This window comes from Callorhinus ursinus, unplaced genomic scaffold (assembly GCF_003265705.2).
Source record: "Callorhinus ursinus isolate GAN/ISIS: 27379988/994484 unplaced genomic scaffold, GSC_fseal_2.0 scaffold1, whole genome shotgun sequence".
NCBI lineage: Eukaryota > Metazoa > Chordata > Mammalia > Carnivora > Otariidae > Callorhinus > Callorhinus ursinus.
The window spans coordinates 23710730-23727026 of record NW_027397063.1 but is presented as its reverse complement, the minus strand read 5'-3'; the positions used below and the strand labels follow the sequence as shown (position 1 = coordinate 23727026).

General features: G+C 35.3%; 1 protein-coding gene across 9 annotated transcripts in view; it reads left to right on the top strand.

Moving 5' to 3' along the window:
• ROBO1 (roundabout guidance receptor 1) overlaps window positions 1-16297 on the top strand; it is a 1122251-nt gene that overhangs the window by 828667 nt on the left and 277287 nt on the right. The gene's annotated exons all lie outside the window — the stretch shown is intronic.

The window sequence follows — 16297 nt, the reverse complement described above, 5'->3', positions numbered from 1 at the left end:
ACCGACTGAGCCACCCAGGTGCCCCTAAAATTGACTTTTTAGAGTAGGTATGGAATTCATCTTACATTTTTATTGTATCTATGTTGAAAGGCTGAGCAAAAAATCTGTTAGAAGGATTTTAGCAAGCGCTAGGGTGCAGATTAATGTTCAGTTCAACTCATGCATGCTTTTCATCTGTGGAGTAGAAACTGTCCTTACCACTGCTGCGGTGTGTACTTTCAATGCCCATAGCTTCCTGATACAGTGAAGCTTAAGGTTAACTGATGGCGTGAGGGAGGCAACAGTGTCTGACTTTCTGAAGGGGAGAGATTTGCACAGCATGTGATTCTAATGAGCTCAGACAGTGGTAAAGGAAAAAAGAACCACAATTAGTACCAGATACAGTATTTTTTCTACTCATGACCAGTGTTTAATGTATTCATTTAAATGGCAACTCACACTTATTGGTAAACTCCAGTATGTATGAGTCATCACTTATAAACACTGTGTTTTGCAAACTTGCATATTTACCACACAGCACAAGTCTCCGAAGACAGTGATGTTCAGCAATTATTGTAGTTTCAGAACTGTGCCCTCTGGTCACCAGATATAGTCGGAAATAACTAGTTTCTTCGATAGCAGGTTATGTTGGTAAAAGCCACATTTTCATTATAACTACATATAAATAAATTGAATAAGGGAGTATTCTGAACTTGATAATAGTTGCTGCATGGCATGACAATTTATTATTTTTTTAAAGATTTTATTTATTTATTTGACACACACAGAGAGAGGTACAAGCAGGGGCAGCGGCAGGGGGAGAGGGAGAAGCAGACTCTCCATTGAGCAGGGAGCCCGATGCAGGACTCTATCCAGGACCTTGGGATCATGACCTGAGCCGAAGGCAGATACCCAACCGAGTGAGCCACCCAGGTGCCCCACCAATTTATTATTTATTATCATTATTATTGTTGCAGCATGGCACGATAATTTAAACAGAAATGAGATAGACATTAATTTTTGCTGAAAATTAATTTAGTTATAAATATCTTTCTTCACTGATGCACTCTTTAGTTGATGCAAACGAGCTAAAATTAGTGGTCTTATAAAATTTTAAAGAAAAAAGTTTTAAACTATTTCAGTTTTTATAAAATTTGCTATTTTAGAATCTGTTATTCCATTTTATTCTCATTATAGTCTCATTAAAGTGACCCAAAGTCACTGTCTTTGGGTGGCATGTACCTTTATTTATGAAACAAATTCAAAATGCTTTGAAATTTTAACTTTTATTCCTTTTCAGTGAAGAGAACTGTTCACTTTTTTTTTAAAAAAAAGCTCTTACGATTACGATTTAAAAATTGGGTTTCTTTCTTTTTCAATGTTTACTCTGTACCTACTTTTCCCCACCCAATACCCAGGTCATAAAATAAAAGCCATTTACTGGGACCTGATATTATTTCTACGGATCATGAACTTTTAACTGTCACACGTGTCATGAATTGACTGCAGAAGTGAAGGAATGAAAGAGAATAGTACGAATTTTATCAGACTGTTGTGGCTCACAAGTGAAAATTTGTTTTTCTTCTCTTTTTTCTACTCTGTGTGGATTGCTCTTCCTTGTCTGTTAATGTAACTAGGACTGTCACATATGGTTGTGTAGTTTATTCTTTCTGTGAAAGATAAATCCAGCCAAGGGAGCAAACAGAGGCTATAGTCCAACTGACTCCCTACTCTCTAAGCCAAGTTTGTAAGGCTGGGTCTCCAAGAGGGCCTCTTTCCTAATCTTTACAAATCTACTAGTATGAAGTAAATTAAATCTTGAATCCTTTTATAAGGTTCTTTGTACAATTGCTGTGTCTTCCTTTGTCACTCTGCTAGGTTCACTCATTTGTACTTTTTTGAGAGGTGTGTTGTTTTTGTTTTTTTGCATAAGTGATTGTCAAAGTTTGGTCAAGAGATCCTCTTAGGGAGTCCACAAGGTCAAAATCATGCATGGTAAAAGATTCATTCAAAGGCAAAACAATGTAGTTTAATCTCATAGATTACCAAAAGTTCGTTGATACGTTTTCAGATTCCACATTGCCACTAACATTTAAGGAACAACTACACGTTGACTGTTGGTGTAGTATGAAAGAAGATTATCCACAATTATTTGAAAAGGCTATTAAGATACTTCTTCATTTTCTGCCTAGATGTCTTTGTGAGGCTTACTTTTCTTCATATATTTCAACAAAATAACAGGGCACCTGGGTGGCTCAGTCGTTAAGCATCTGCCTTCGGCTCAGGTCATGATCCCAGGGTCCGGGGATCAAGCCCCGCATCGGGCTCCTTGCTCTGCGGGAGGCCTGCTTCTCCCTCTCCCACTCCCCCTCTTGTGTTCCCTCTCTCACTGTGTCTCTCTCTGTCAAATAATAATAATAATAATAATAATAATAATAATAATAATGTATTGCAACAGACTGAATGTGGAAGTAGATAGATAGCATCCAGCTGTCTATTCGTTAAACCAGACATTAAAAACAAGTCTGGAAAAATGTAAAACAATGCCATTCTTTTCGCTGTGTTTATTTGTCTGGGAAAATATAATTAGTTTTCATGAAAGTGTTATTTATATTGACATTTAATAAAGTTACCTTTATTTTAAAGTAAGTTAGTATTTTAAATTTTTCTCCATTTAAATTTCTAACATAATTGCATCAATGGATAGGATTCCCGTAAATAAAAACACTTTGGGGTCCTCAGTAATTTTTAAGAATGTAAAAGGTTCCTGACACCAGATCATTTGAGAACAGCTGCTTTAAGGTATCAGAATGTCTAACGTTCCTTTATTAGCAATAATAGTGATGTTCCAAGGATTGGACTGAATGTACACATTCACGTTTGGTACAGGAGAATTGCTTATCTTAGGAAAAAAGAGTCCAACCCTCCTGTTTTTCAAGGATCACTTCAGTTTTCACATTTGATTCGTCTTGAGCCAGCCTACAGGTGCAGATGTGTTGACTCAACTCGGCAAACATGGAAAGAAGCTGATCATAAAGGCCAAGCCCGTGGCTGTCAGGATGGTTTTAATTAACAGTAAGGCACTATGGGTCCCACTTTGTGTGCACTTCAAAATGTTAGTTGTCCATTGAGATGGCTTACAGATGAAGCACTACTTGAGCCTAGTTGAAATGCAGCTGTGACATATGCTTTTTAAAGAAGACAGGAGAGAGGGGCTCAGGACAAGCGATTCTGTGTGAATTAGGAACTATTTTATGAGCAATGTTGGACAGCTGGTCTGTTCATAATGATTGTCAGAGAAGACCTAATATGGCAGGGAGGACCTCAGGATTCAAGAATAAGAATGTTCTTGTTAGTGATACCTAAATACTATGTGTCTAAAACCAAACAGAGAAACAAGCAGAAAACAAAAACAAAACAAAGCGAAAGAAACCCTCCCCTCCACATTTATTCCATTTTCCCACTTTGATTAAAATGATGTTGACGTGTTCAACAGTCATACCTAGTCTTGACAGTCAGGCCATTAGCTGTAGAAGGCAATCTATCACAGTTGTTAAAACTGGCTTTGAAGTCAGTCAGACAAACTCAAATCCCAATCCTGCCTCTAAACTTACTGTTTGTGTGAGTGTTGGCAAGTTGTCTTCCTTCACCAGGGCTCAGTCTCTTCATCTAAAAACGAGTAATACTACTTCTCTTGAAGATTTATGTGAATATTAGAACACATTTAAGTATGAAATACTGGACCTTTTTCATAGTGAGTGCATCTGTGTGCTCACTCTCTCTCTCTCTCTCTCTCTCTCTCTCTCTCTCTCTATATATATATATATATATACATAATCCCCCCACTCCTCCTGCCCCAGGCATACTCAGTTATCCATTTATTTAGTGCTAGCTAGCAACAACAGAGTTCTAATATTTGAGATCTCTTTCTCTCATCCCCACTCCCCGCCTCCACCCTGTTTAAATACCTCAATGTTGCCTTAGATTCCAGAGGTAGAGTGTATGAAGGCAGAAACAAAAGGGTTCATGTAGTGGCTATCTAATCATTTTCAGGGAAAATAAAAATAGCCCTTTAGGGCTCCTTGGACAAAAGTATTAAAGTCAAGTCAGGTCAATTCATAATTAATAACCAAATATAATCTCATACTTTGATATTTTTAGTTTAAACAGAAACTTGTATTGTTCTTCCTGCATCATCCTTATGCCTTAATTACTTTTAAATATGCAGAAGCAACTTAGGGGATTATGTAGAAATAAGACCCTAGTCAAATATGATTTTAGTGTTTGTATCATAGTAATTGATTCCTCAGTTGAAAAGAATGGGATTGGACTTATTTGAAAGCAAACTTGAGATATAGTTCCTGTTATAATAGAGGATTGTTTTGTTAGTTTATTAACTGAGAGAATGAATTGGTGAATAAATAGAGATGACCACATTTACATAAAATAGAAATTCCTCTATTTATTGTTGCGGTCCGTCATTTCGCTGAATTCTAATATGAGGGAAGCCACAAGATACAGGGTATGTGTGTGTCCATGAGTCTGTGTGTTTGTGTAAATAGGTGTGCACCGAAGCCCATACTACTCAAGTTCTCCTGAATGATTATCATTTTCGAGTTTGCTCCCACTTTTACTAAGAGCATGGCATTCTGAGCTACTTTGGAGTGCATTTATCCAGCCCCAGTTCCTCATGGATATAAATAAAGGTTGGGTAAAGGATGAGCTACTGATGTTTGGAGACTTTTGTTGGCTTGTTTGGTTTTTGCCCCAGTTCCACCTTTGCCAGTGACAGGGTCTTAAGGGCTAGAAGAAAAACTAAAATTTGGTAGCAGTATCATAAGCTGTTTGATGTACTAGCTGTGGTGAATATTTACAGTAGATTAATGTCATGGTACATAAAAGTTTGTCAAATGGATTACATGTTCCATTCAGTATTGTATTTAATTAATTATATCAGCAGTTAAGAATTTGGGGAGAGTGAAGTTAAACCTACTGAACTGATTCATGCTCTTTAGGTATGAGATATATATGATATATATATATACACACACACACATAGAAGCACACACAAATAAATGTATATGCCTACCTAATGTATATATACACTAACAATAATAATTATAGTCATCTAAGCAATATAATTATACTCACATCACCTAATATTTATTGAGTGCTCTGTGTCAGGCCCTGTTATAAATGCTTCATATGGGATCACTGTCATTTTGTAAAACAATCCTCTGAGGTAAATAAAATCTTTGCTCCCATCTTATAGATGAGGTAAGTACCCTCAGCATAGTAAGTTAACTTACTCAAAAATCATGTGATTGGTATATGACAGAGCCTGAATTTCAACCAAGACAATATAGCCCAGTCTCTCCTATTTAATTCTTTTATCATATGGTCTCTTTAAGATAATCAAGAGTTGTTGCAAGATATGCTTCTAAACTTTTTTTAATTGCCTTATTCTTTAAGAAATAAATATATATTTGCTTATTTTATCCTTTTTTTAAATGGAGACTCAAACAAGTGTGGTGTCAGATTTTTCTCCTCTCAGATGCTTTTATATGAAATATCCCTTTGAAGTTAAGCTGAAAGGCAGGTGTTTTGGGGATGGGTGTGTTGCAGAACAAACTTCCAAAAGTAAAATAGACATCTGGAGAAAGTATTTAATTGTTCAGTAGCTAACACTTTCTGTTGGCTAAATTGAAAAACAAAAATATTTATGGTATATGATGTGTGTGGGATTTGAAATTCTGAAAGAGGATTCAAAAGAAGGTACCTTGGTGAAGATTATGTTAATATAAAGCAGCAAACATTAATTATATTTATGATTTTTACTTATTTGTATATAATAGAAGACGGTTATGTTTCTGTCTCATTAAATCGTGGCTACCTCTTTCTAGTGAGAGTAGTCCTTGAAGCCTCTATGTATAAATGAGCAATTTTCAAAATCTTTTTCTACTTGACCATATTTACATCTTTCTGTGATTTAGGAGTAAAAGAAAATTAACTACAAGAAAAATAAAGCTCTCTAGGTTGGAATATAAGACTATATAAGAAAGTGTGTCTGTACTAATAAATATATGTTTAATATTTTTCCCTTCGACAGAAATTTTGTATTATTTGCCTTAAGAAAACACAAAAGGAAAATTTTGTTACATGAAAAATTACTCTTTGTGCCCTGAAGACAGCAAAGGATACAGCAAAAGAGATCAGTTTAGATTTTAAAAATCCTTATCACCTAATCTTTGCAAACCAGGAAGGGATTTATTTTCTATGGAGATAGTACTATGGTTAAGAGAACTCTGTGACCTAAAATAGAGCTTAAAATTATTCTTTGATTTCAAATATCACTTGCATGTTTAAATACAGCCCCAGTTCACCACGTATTAAAGGTGTTAGATGAATTTTACTTGACTTATTGAAGGCTTTTTATAAAATTCTAAGTGTTTATTTCATTGAGCATAGAAAATAACTTACCTTTGAAAATCATCAAAGATGCCAGAATATCAAGTGGTCATGAATTAGTAGGACTAAGCGATTGCCTGAGTTCTCTTGCTTTCTAGGCTGGTGTTTATCAAGGATTCTAGAATGTGAGATAGACTTGGAGTCTAGTATAAGAAAAAAAGCTGTAATTTTTTGGAGAGAACTATAAAGGGCCCTTATATTTCATCAAATCAATTTTTCTCCCCCCTCAACCCCGAGCAGTAAATGACAGAAAAAAAAACAATGGAAAAAGTGGCCACTTGTAATGGAAAGATGGGCAATCACAAATGTTATTAGTGTAGACATTTGATGGGGTCTAATCTACCTATGGAATACTGTATTCTGTCAAGAAGAGAGAGCTAATGCATCTTCTAAATATCAAAAGACAGGAGCCAATTTATGCCTGTCAGGCCTCACTTTTCACAGATTTAAATCATTCTTGTTAGAGAAGGCTACATTACTCCCATTGTAGTCAAATTTCCCTCTTGATTTTAGTCAAAAATAATTTTAAAAGCTTTCTGACAATTTAAAAGAGCATTTTAAAATAAATGGCATTATTTAAAAAATCCCTACTGGATACCAGAAATTATCTATAATTAGTAAGTTTTAATATTTTACATTGCTTCTCTTTTATATTTACTATATTTTAAAGTAAAATTCTTTAGGCCATATTCCCATCCATTATAATTTTTTTTTCTTTGTAATTGTTGAGTTGTACAAAACTTTTGCTGTCTCTAGTCTGAGTGAACCTTATATTATTATTTTTGTTGGCTGAATGGAAGTCCCTGATGATATTCCATTGGTTAATGAACGTCCTAATACTTTCAGGTGTGACATCTGCTGTGTTCTTGATTGTCAAGGCATAATGAAATGGTGGGCTGGAAGACATGAATGTGGATGTCTCCCCTACCCATTATATTTCTTATGCAAGCAATATATCCTAGTTACTTCAGGTCAGCATGACATTGTGTGCAAAATTGCATACTGCATTGGACCAGATGAGACATTGCCATACATTGCTCATGAGGATGCAAATTGCCACTTATCTGAAAAAGATTCTCACAATAAATGAACAAGCAATTTCTCTCTCTGTAGTGAGGCTGTTAATGTCTCCATGAGTGGATAATGAGAAAGAGACAGATGAGATGAATAAAGGTGTTACATTTCATTTTCTATTTTATCTTTCTCTTTTTTATAATTTCTATAAAATTAATACTATAAAAGGATTTGTTTCCAATTTCTTTTTTTTTTTTTTCATTCCAGACCATGACACTTATTTTGGAGAAAAAGATAACATTTTTATTTTATACTGGAAATTGGTTAACATACTCTGTAACTCAAATAATATTTTTTTTGTTTTTAAAGATAATATAAAAGATCAATTTAGAAACATTTCATTTTCAACACTCAGGAATCATAGAACATCTGAATGCTTAAGCCTTGGTCCGTATACACTCATTTTTAAAACAAGCGTATAGGGCAAGTAGAAACTGTTGTCCCTGAAACTCTTCTTTTGGGCGGGGGAGGACTATTTAAAAATTTTTAACAAGATTTAATTTTAAAACACGAATGCACGTATTAATACAAATATTTTAGTTAATTTGGCAGCCAACATTTTCATTGAGAACATCATGCAAGTTCTTTTATCAGATCTACAGTTCAAGAACTTTAGAAGTTTATGTTCTTAGGTCTACCACAGTATTCTGAATGTTTAATACAGTAACTTAAGACCCATGAATCTGTACCTTTATTCTGTGAGAATTAAATAATCAAGAATGATTTTATAGTTTACGTTCTATGTTTGTATAAATATTGAAGAATGATAGGAATTATGCAATAATCTTAAATCTTAAAAATAAGGATTTTATTGGTGACTCAAATGAAATATTAATTTAACAACTACTTGTTAATATGTTGGTATTGATTCTATCTTAGAAAAGTGCAATTATGTGTAACTGAACTTTCTGTTTTCTTGTGGTCAAGCATTAAATTACCATGTCTTCTGGTTTCAGTGTTTTTCCTGGGGCACAGATCGTATTTCTTACTGCCAAAGCCCAGAAATAATAGCCTCACACATCCAGAGTCCCAAAGGTTTTCCTGCCTGGTACCCAAAGAGCAACTGCAAGGCTCCAGACTGGGTTTGAGAACAAGAAATCCTAATGATTCTTTTGAAGGCAATTTCATTTTGTAATACAATTCATAATTATCTGCATTTATCTCATTGTCTAAATTCCCACTGCTAACCTATTATTTCTAATTCATAGAGGCTGCCTTTATTCTATAGGAGGTATGCTTTTCTAAGTGATATTATTTTTATGGAAGCAATTGCTGTTTGTAATAAACAGGCAAAAGAGGGAGAAAAATGTTATTATTAAAAATCTGTAAATATATCCTACATTTGCATTGCTTTTACCATCTAAATGAAAGTATGATATTTAGTAGAAGCTTTTGAATGTAAGTTCTTTGTTGATTTTTCAAGTGTGTCTCTTTTTGTTTTTGCCTTATTGCAATGCCATATTTACAGTTGTTTAAAAATTTATGTTTGGAGAGTAAACATCCTCAGTTTCCCTGGTTCCTGGATATTGTCTAATACAAGAATAGGAGTATATTAACCTAAACTAAAGTCATCTTACTTGAGTGTGGCATAATCCTGCATTCTTCTATTGACTTTGGAGTTGCAGAGAAATAGCTATTTACCATGACTTCAAAACATATTACCATTGAATAATATTCACTTCTATAAGTTGCTTAATAAGACTATGATAGTTTGTTTCCTTTGCAATGAAAGCGACCTACAATTTTAATGGTTGCCAGGTATAGGATGTATAGCATGGCATTTTTATAAGAGCCGGGATTTCCATCTCTGGAAAAGGTAATCACCTTTTCAAGTTGTCCGTCTATCTCTAACTGCTTTATCTTTTTAAAGAGAAACATAAAGAGTCGTCTGTTTATTCTATGATCAGTCTAGATCTAAAGGATACTTAATATTTTAAATATTAAAAATGTATTGAATTTATCTAAAAAACGGAGCCAGTTAATGATTCCAGAATTGGGTGAACACTGGGGTACTCGCCCTGGCCCAGGACTGTGGCAAAAAATTAGATGAAAGTGAGAGAGAGAACAAATGCACTGACTCGTGGATAAAGCCTGGGGATTTTGGGCATGCTTCACTGTTCGTGCCTCTGGTCTGTCTCTGCCAGTACCCAGACTGTGCCCACTTCGGCCTTTGGATTTTTCTATTTACAAAGTACTTGAAGGCAGACATAACATTTATTAAAAAAGAGAAATCACTTTTGGGATATAAATATATCTATAGATATAGATAATAGATATGAAGTATAAAATGAGCATGATCTGGCTTTTGGTGTTTTTGTTTACTATGTCACATATCAATTCTATCATTCACTATGTAAGTTGTATATGAATAAGCATTTGGTAAATGCAAGTCACAAATCTGAACACAAATCTGCTTCCTTATTATATCTTTTTATTCCTAGTCAAGAATGAGGATCCATCAGTGATGCGCTACCTTTTTGTTTTCTAAGATTTTATTTATTTATTTATGTATTTATGTATTTATTTATTCTTTTAAGTAACCTTTACATCCAGCATGGGGCTCAAACTCACAACCCTGAGATCAAGAGTCACATACTTCACCAGCTGAGCCAGCCAGGTGCCCTGATGCACTACTTTTTAAATTTTAGCTATGGCCATAATGTTTTCTTCTTGTTTCTCATGTGGAATTATGAGTTAGCCATTTTACTGCAAAGGAATGATATAAATGCTGATTCATTTTACAAATCTATTGAAGGATATATTCGGTTTAAAGAAAGGTTATATATAGTGCACTATAAGTGTAAAAAGAATACAATGATAGCTCTTTAAAAATGCATTCTTGGTAATCCAGGCTGCTTTCAAAGTAACACAAGTGCACCACACAAATTCTCACTCAAAAGTATCTCATTAATTTAAGATTTTAAAGATTTTTAAAATTTCTATAAAGTGAACTGATGAAAAAAATAAACCAAAAAGACAAATATGCTAACTACTTGTGATATACAAAGATACATAAGGGCTATTCTCAGTCCTGACTTTTAAACATGGTACCTGCCTGGAAATTGCTTTTGATACATTTATGGTTCCCAGACTTATCTGCACACTGGAATCACCTGGAGGGCTTCTAAAAATACTGATGTTTGGGGGGCACCTGGGTGGCTCAGCCATTAAAGGTCTGCCTTCAGGCTCAGGTCATGGTCTCAGGATCTTGGGATCAAGCCCTGTATTGGGCTCTCTGCTCAGCGGGAAGCCTGCTTCTCCCTCTCCCACTCCCCCTGCTTGTGTTTCCTCTCTCGCTGTCTCTCTGTCAAATGAATAAATAAAATCTTTAAAAAAAATAAAAATACTGATATTCCTGTCCATCTCCCTCCCCTCCCCCGCCCCTGAATTAATTGGGTTGAATTGTGGGCTGGGTTTGGGAATTTTTAAAAGATCCCAGGTGATTCTGTTGCTCGGAGGAGTTTTGGAATCCCTAGCCTAGACCTTTGAAGTACAGAATAATAAGGGTAAGATACTGGTCTTTTTCACAACTACACCAAATTGTTCCCTTCTACAAATATCCCTATAGATAGATAGTAGAACCTAATGTGTGTGTGGGAGTGTATGTGCATGCATGCTCATTTCCATGCACAACTGATAGGAGTAAGTCATGCCATGTTGCTGCTCTTCCTTACCTTTGCTATTCTGACTCCAATTGTGAACCAAGAATTATTTTTGTGTAGGCAGATTTGTTCATTGTTGGGGTTGGTCGTATACTCAGTGGCTAATTCAAGTCCTAGAAATTCCTCTCCCTTGTTCCTCCCCTTCATCTTTTTTCCTTTATGAATACAAGATGGGTAAAAATAAGAAATTGACGATGAATGCATTTTTTTAAAATGTTCGATGAAAGTATTACATCAATCAATATTTTAAAATTCAAACAAGTGGAAACATTTATTGGGCACTTACCAAAACAACCCTGTCATTTAGTACTGTTATCCCATTTTACAGCTTAGGAAACAAGAGCAAAGGAAGGGAAATATAATCCTCTTTGGGTGCATTCTTTCATTTCAGTCAAGTTAAAATTCCTACTATAGTCAACATACCTATTTGAATAATTTTCCCTGTTTTAACAGGGAGAAGGAACTCTTGAGTATTATGAATCTTGACAGCCCAGAACATAATTGGCCAAAAGCAGCTGTTTCTTATAGTGTTAAGTCTCTGAAGGTTTTGATGTCTTGAGCAGTTAAGATACGTGAATGTTGATGAATAATTACTTTTATCTAACAGGACTAATTAAACATGCATTCTTCCCATCTTTGAAATTTTGAGGATTGCTCTTAAATGTGTGACAAAAGCATGCTCCTTATTTTCTAGGAGAGTCCCAATTCCGAAAAATTCGGTTCTATTGTCAGATAGGTCATCTGAAGTACATCAAATGTTTTATCCAGATTTTTGTTTTAAAATCTGTGATTGTTATTTCTAAAAATGGCTTTTGGTTCAAAAGAAATTATGTTGAGAATTAAGATGACTACCACAATACAACCACTGTTTCCTGCTCAAGTGAAACTCACTTGATCAACTTTTGTGATGATAATGCCAAAGCACATTTTTCACCCAAGGAAAATGCTGTTTTTTTAACTGATATACTCAAGTTTCTGGCCATTTAGTTAAACAAGAGAATATTCAATTAGTGCAACATGACTTATTTTTAAATTTATACTTCATTCTATACTTTATAATTTGTGTCACCCAATAAGGCAGTTGGGTATATATGGTTTTCTTTCCAGTGAAAGCATTTTAAAATATATCCCATAAGCAAGAATTAAATTTAATAGCTTAAACCATTCTGAAAAACAAGGACGCCCTTTTTCATTGATTATAATCCCCCACACCTTGGATTTCTCCCCAACCCCATTTCCTTCCCTTTCTTTTTCAATTTTATCTTTTTTAGTTTTTTAAAAAGATTTTATTTATTTATTTGGCAGAGAGAGAGAGACAGCAAGAGAGGGAACACAAGCAGGGGGAGTCGGAGAGGGAGAAGAAGGCTTCCCGCCGAGCAGGGAGCCCGATGTGGGGCTCGATCCCAGGACCCTGGGATCATGACCTGAGCCTAAGGCAGACACCCAACAACTGAGCCACCCAGGTGCCCCCCTTTTTCAATTTTAAAGTCTCAGCATTTCCCTAATTCTGCTGATCAAAATAATACATGTGGCCTTTGATGAAGGAAAGCATGGATGTTTGTAACCGTAATTGTCAGCAGCAGTATTTTTCTGACCGCTGAAGGGAACTGATTTGTGTCTGCATTAGCACCCCTCAACCTTCAAACCATTCCTCTCCTCCCCCCTCTCTGCTGGCAGCTTCCAAACTACCAACTTGTTTCATGTCAAAGGCATGTTGGGCTCTGTAATAAATCACTGATGAACAGCCAACTCTCTATTTCGGAGGCGCAGCCTCTGAACATTGATTAATGTGATTCTTCAAGAAGGGAACAATGGTCCGCGTGCATATGCACAAGAAAAGCCCATCCGCTGCAATAGATAGCTTTTTTCCATGTGGTCTGGCCTCCCTCCTTATAGTGTTCTCTTTCTGGGCTTAGCTTGAACCAGCTAATTGATTAACAGAACCTTTAGGCTGCCTGAGGTGGGCCTAAAACGGGTGTAATCAGAGGTTTTTTTGAAAGACTCCATTCTTGTCTTTGGGGATTCCTGCAGGCACAATAGGCAGAACGGCAAGGTTTCTTATTTTTGGAAATTTTGGTGAATTTCAATGGCATTTCGCTTCTTCTGTATTATTCTTTTTCTTTAACCTCACTGGTTGTTCTTCTGTAATTGACAGGTATTTTTAAGACAAAACTTCATGGTAGATTCCTCTTTCCTCTGTGTTATCTTTCTTTTTATTGAGGTGCTAAGAAACCCATTTTCTACTTTAACAGTTCTTCGTAAATACTGAAGACCCGTGGACAGTTAAAAATATAATCACAAAATTTTGATCGCAAAATGCAGCTCAATTATCCTTTATATAATATCTAAATAATCTTTATACCTTATCAGAAGAATGAATAAGTTTTAGGTGAACATCGATAAATATTTAGTATTGTTTATTTCAAAAACATAAATCATTGACTGTTTTTCTATGTATTTAAAATTTTTAAATTGTCAAAGCATATGTATAATAATAATAATAATAGCACATTAATTGCCATTTTCACATTTTTCATAACTTTGAATTTTTGTGGTTGTCAGATTATCTTGAAAATGAATGGTGTGTTGGCTGAGGGAAATACTAACATAGGTTCCATTTTCGTCTGTTTTCTTTCACAGTTAGGATGATACATTCTTTTAATTTGACCTTTGAATTTTATAGGTAAATAAACTATTCTTTTATAGGCAACGAAACTGAGATTCAGATAAGTAGCAAAACCTTATCTGCGAGTATTCAGAAATCTTACCAGAAGTTTTAGAGATCTATTCTCCCCTTTTTAAGAATAGGAAAGCAAGTATGCCAAAGTTCAGAATAGGTGAGTCTTAAAGAAAAGAGCAAAAGCCCTTTGGTGGTCTTTCATATACTAATTCATGATCATTAAGCTTCTCTCCTCTCAAAACAGAGAAGTTTCTAATACAAGATCCTAGAGAAAAATCTGTCATAAAGTAATGTTTTAGAGAAGTCCATCATTGTACTGTACGAAAGACTTTGCTTGTATGAAAGAGGAAAAAAAAGGTAATTTTTAATTTACAAAGAAGACCTTTTTTCTACCCAAAGTGTAATACATTGTTTCAACCTTAAAATTCTTTTCTCATTAAAACTCGTGGTTAATTCTTAAACCTTCTCAAGAAAATTACAATTTATAAATAATAGTATTTATACATGAGACATGGGATTGATGTTAATAAATAGCCTACACATGAGACCCAGCAGTGATTCTCTGACAAATGCATTCAGAATTTTAACTTGAGATGTCAAGAACACATCTCCCAGAGAGCTCTGCTTTCCACAGTGTGAGAGGCAACGGGCCGATTGGATGGGGGAAGGGAGAGCTGTGCTTTCCACAGTGTGAGAGGCAACAGGCAGAGTGGATGGGGGAAGGGATGGATGTTGCTCAAATTTGCTCATACCAGAATGAGGTTTCCCTTTCATGAAATCCGGAGAACTAAGGTTGGGGGAGAAACATAGGGCAGTAGTGGTTGACCTGATGAAATACGCGACTGGGGGAAACTTCTCTTCCTGAGAGTGGAGTGGGGGAGAGGATTTCCCAAGATTAGGTAGTGGATTTTACATATGGGATATATGAAAACTTAGACTAGTATAAACTAGGATGAGACTAGTATAAGAGAATGATCTGAGATAAATGGTTCACTTAGACATAAAAATTAAGGGAACCAAATTCTTCAGAAACATGAACGAAGTACTTTCTCTACTATTCCACTCACTGCAAATAGTATAGCCTTTTAACTCAGTTGATTTAAAGTGAGATTTTTTAGTCTTTCATTTTGGCATTCGGAGTAATGGCAATGATGATGATAATGATTGGCCCTTGGATAGCAGGTGACAGTGACGACAACGATGATGATAAAACATTTATTGAGCAGTTACTCTTACCACTCCCTGTGCTTAACACTTTATATAGATTCCTACAATAGCTCCACTTAATCTAATGCAGTATATATTATTATCCCCATTTTAGATGAGGCTTAGAGAGATAAAATAACTTGCCTAAGTTGATTATGTGCCCAATGTCTTATCACACCAGGTCTTTCTTCCAGAGTCCGAGCTGTATCCATTGTCTACCACCTAAGTAAAGAAACTTACTTTTTTCCCCCATCAAGGTATGATTTATATCACATCTAATAAGAAGTGTCAACCTCCATGAATCGGTATTTTTTTACCCTTTTTTTCCTTAATTTAATTCATTCTTTTTATTCACTAATATTTATTATTGAATGGTGAAATATTATTATATTTATCTTCTGCGTGCCAGGTATCCTACTGCTGGTCAAGCGCACAGTATGATGAGAAACAAAACGGTATTCCCGCATCTTCTATTCATGTGCTTTCAAGTTTTTAGGATTCAACTATATTGATTGTTAAGGAGGAACTCTGACCAAATTTTCCCCATGAGAAATTGATCCCTAGAACACATCTTTCCTGAAATGACCAAATATTGGAGTTTACCTTCAGTGCAACAAAACAGTTAATTTCAGTGGCAGCCCTACCCTTACCTTCATTTCTGATATGTCACTCTTGAATCTCAGGCACTGAAGACATAACAGTTGAAGCATATAGGTGGCCCTAAGGGTGTACTACCACTTTGGTAGAATTGCAGTGTTCGTGTATTTTCAAGGAAAGGAAACTCTGCTCTTCATGTCTTTATCGTCTTTGTGGCTCAGAAATGTAACACAGGAATCTGTATTAAATCTAAATTGAATTTAAACTCACTAATACTAATGAAACTTTTGCATATAGAATAAGGATCTTGTGCTGTCTCTGAACAATTCAACAATATTTTTTATTAGTCTTAGGAAAAATTAGAAATCTTACTAATCATTTAGGCTTAGACTAAAAATGTCATTTTATTTAAAATTGCAATTACCAGTGATTTTGTTTCCTTTTTTTAAAAAAGATTTTATTTATTTTAGAGAGAGAGAGAGAGAGCTTGAGCAGGGGGGGTGGGAGGGGAGGAAGGGGGAAGAATCTTGGGCAGACACTGAGCACGGAGCCCAAGGCAGAGCTCAATCTTACAACCCTGAAATCATGACCTGGGCCAAAACCAGGAGTCAGACACTTAACCAAATGAGCC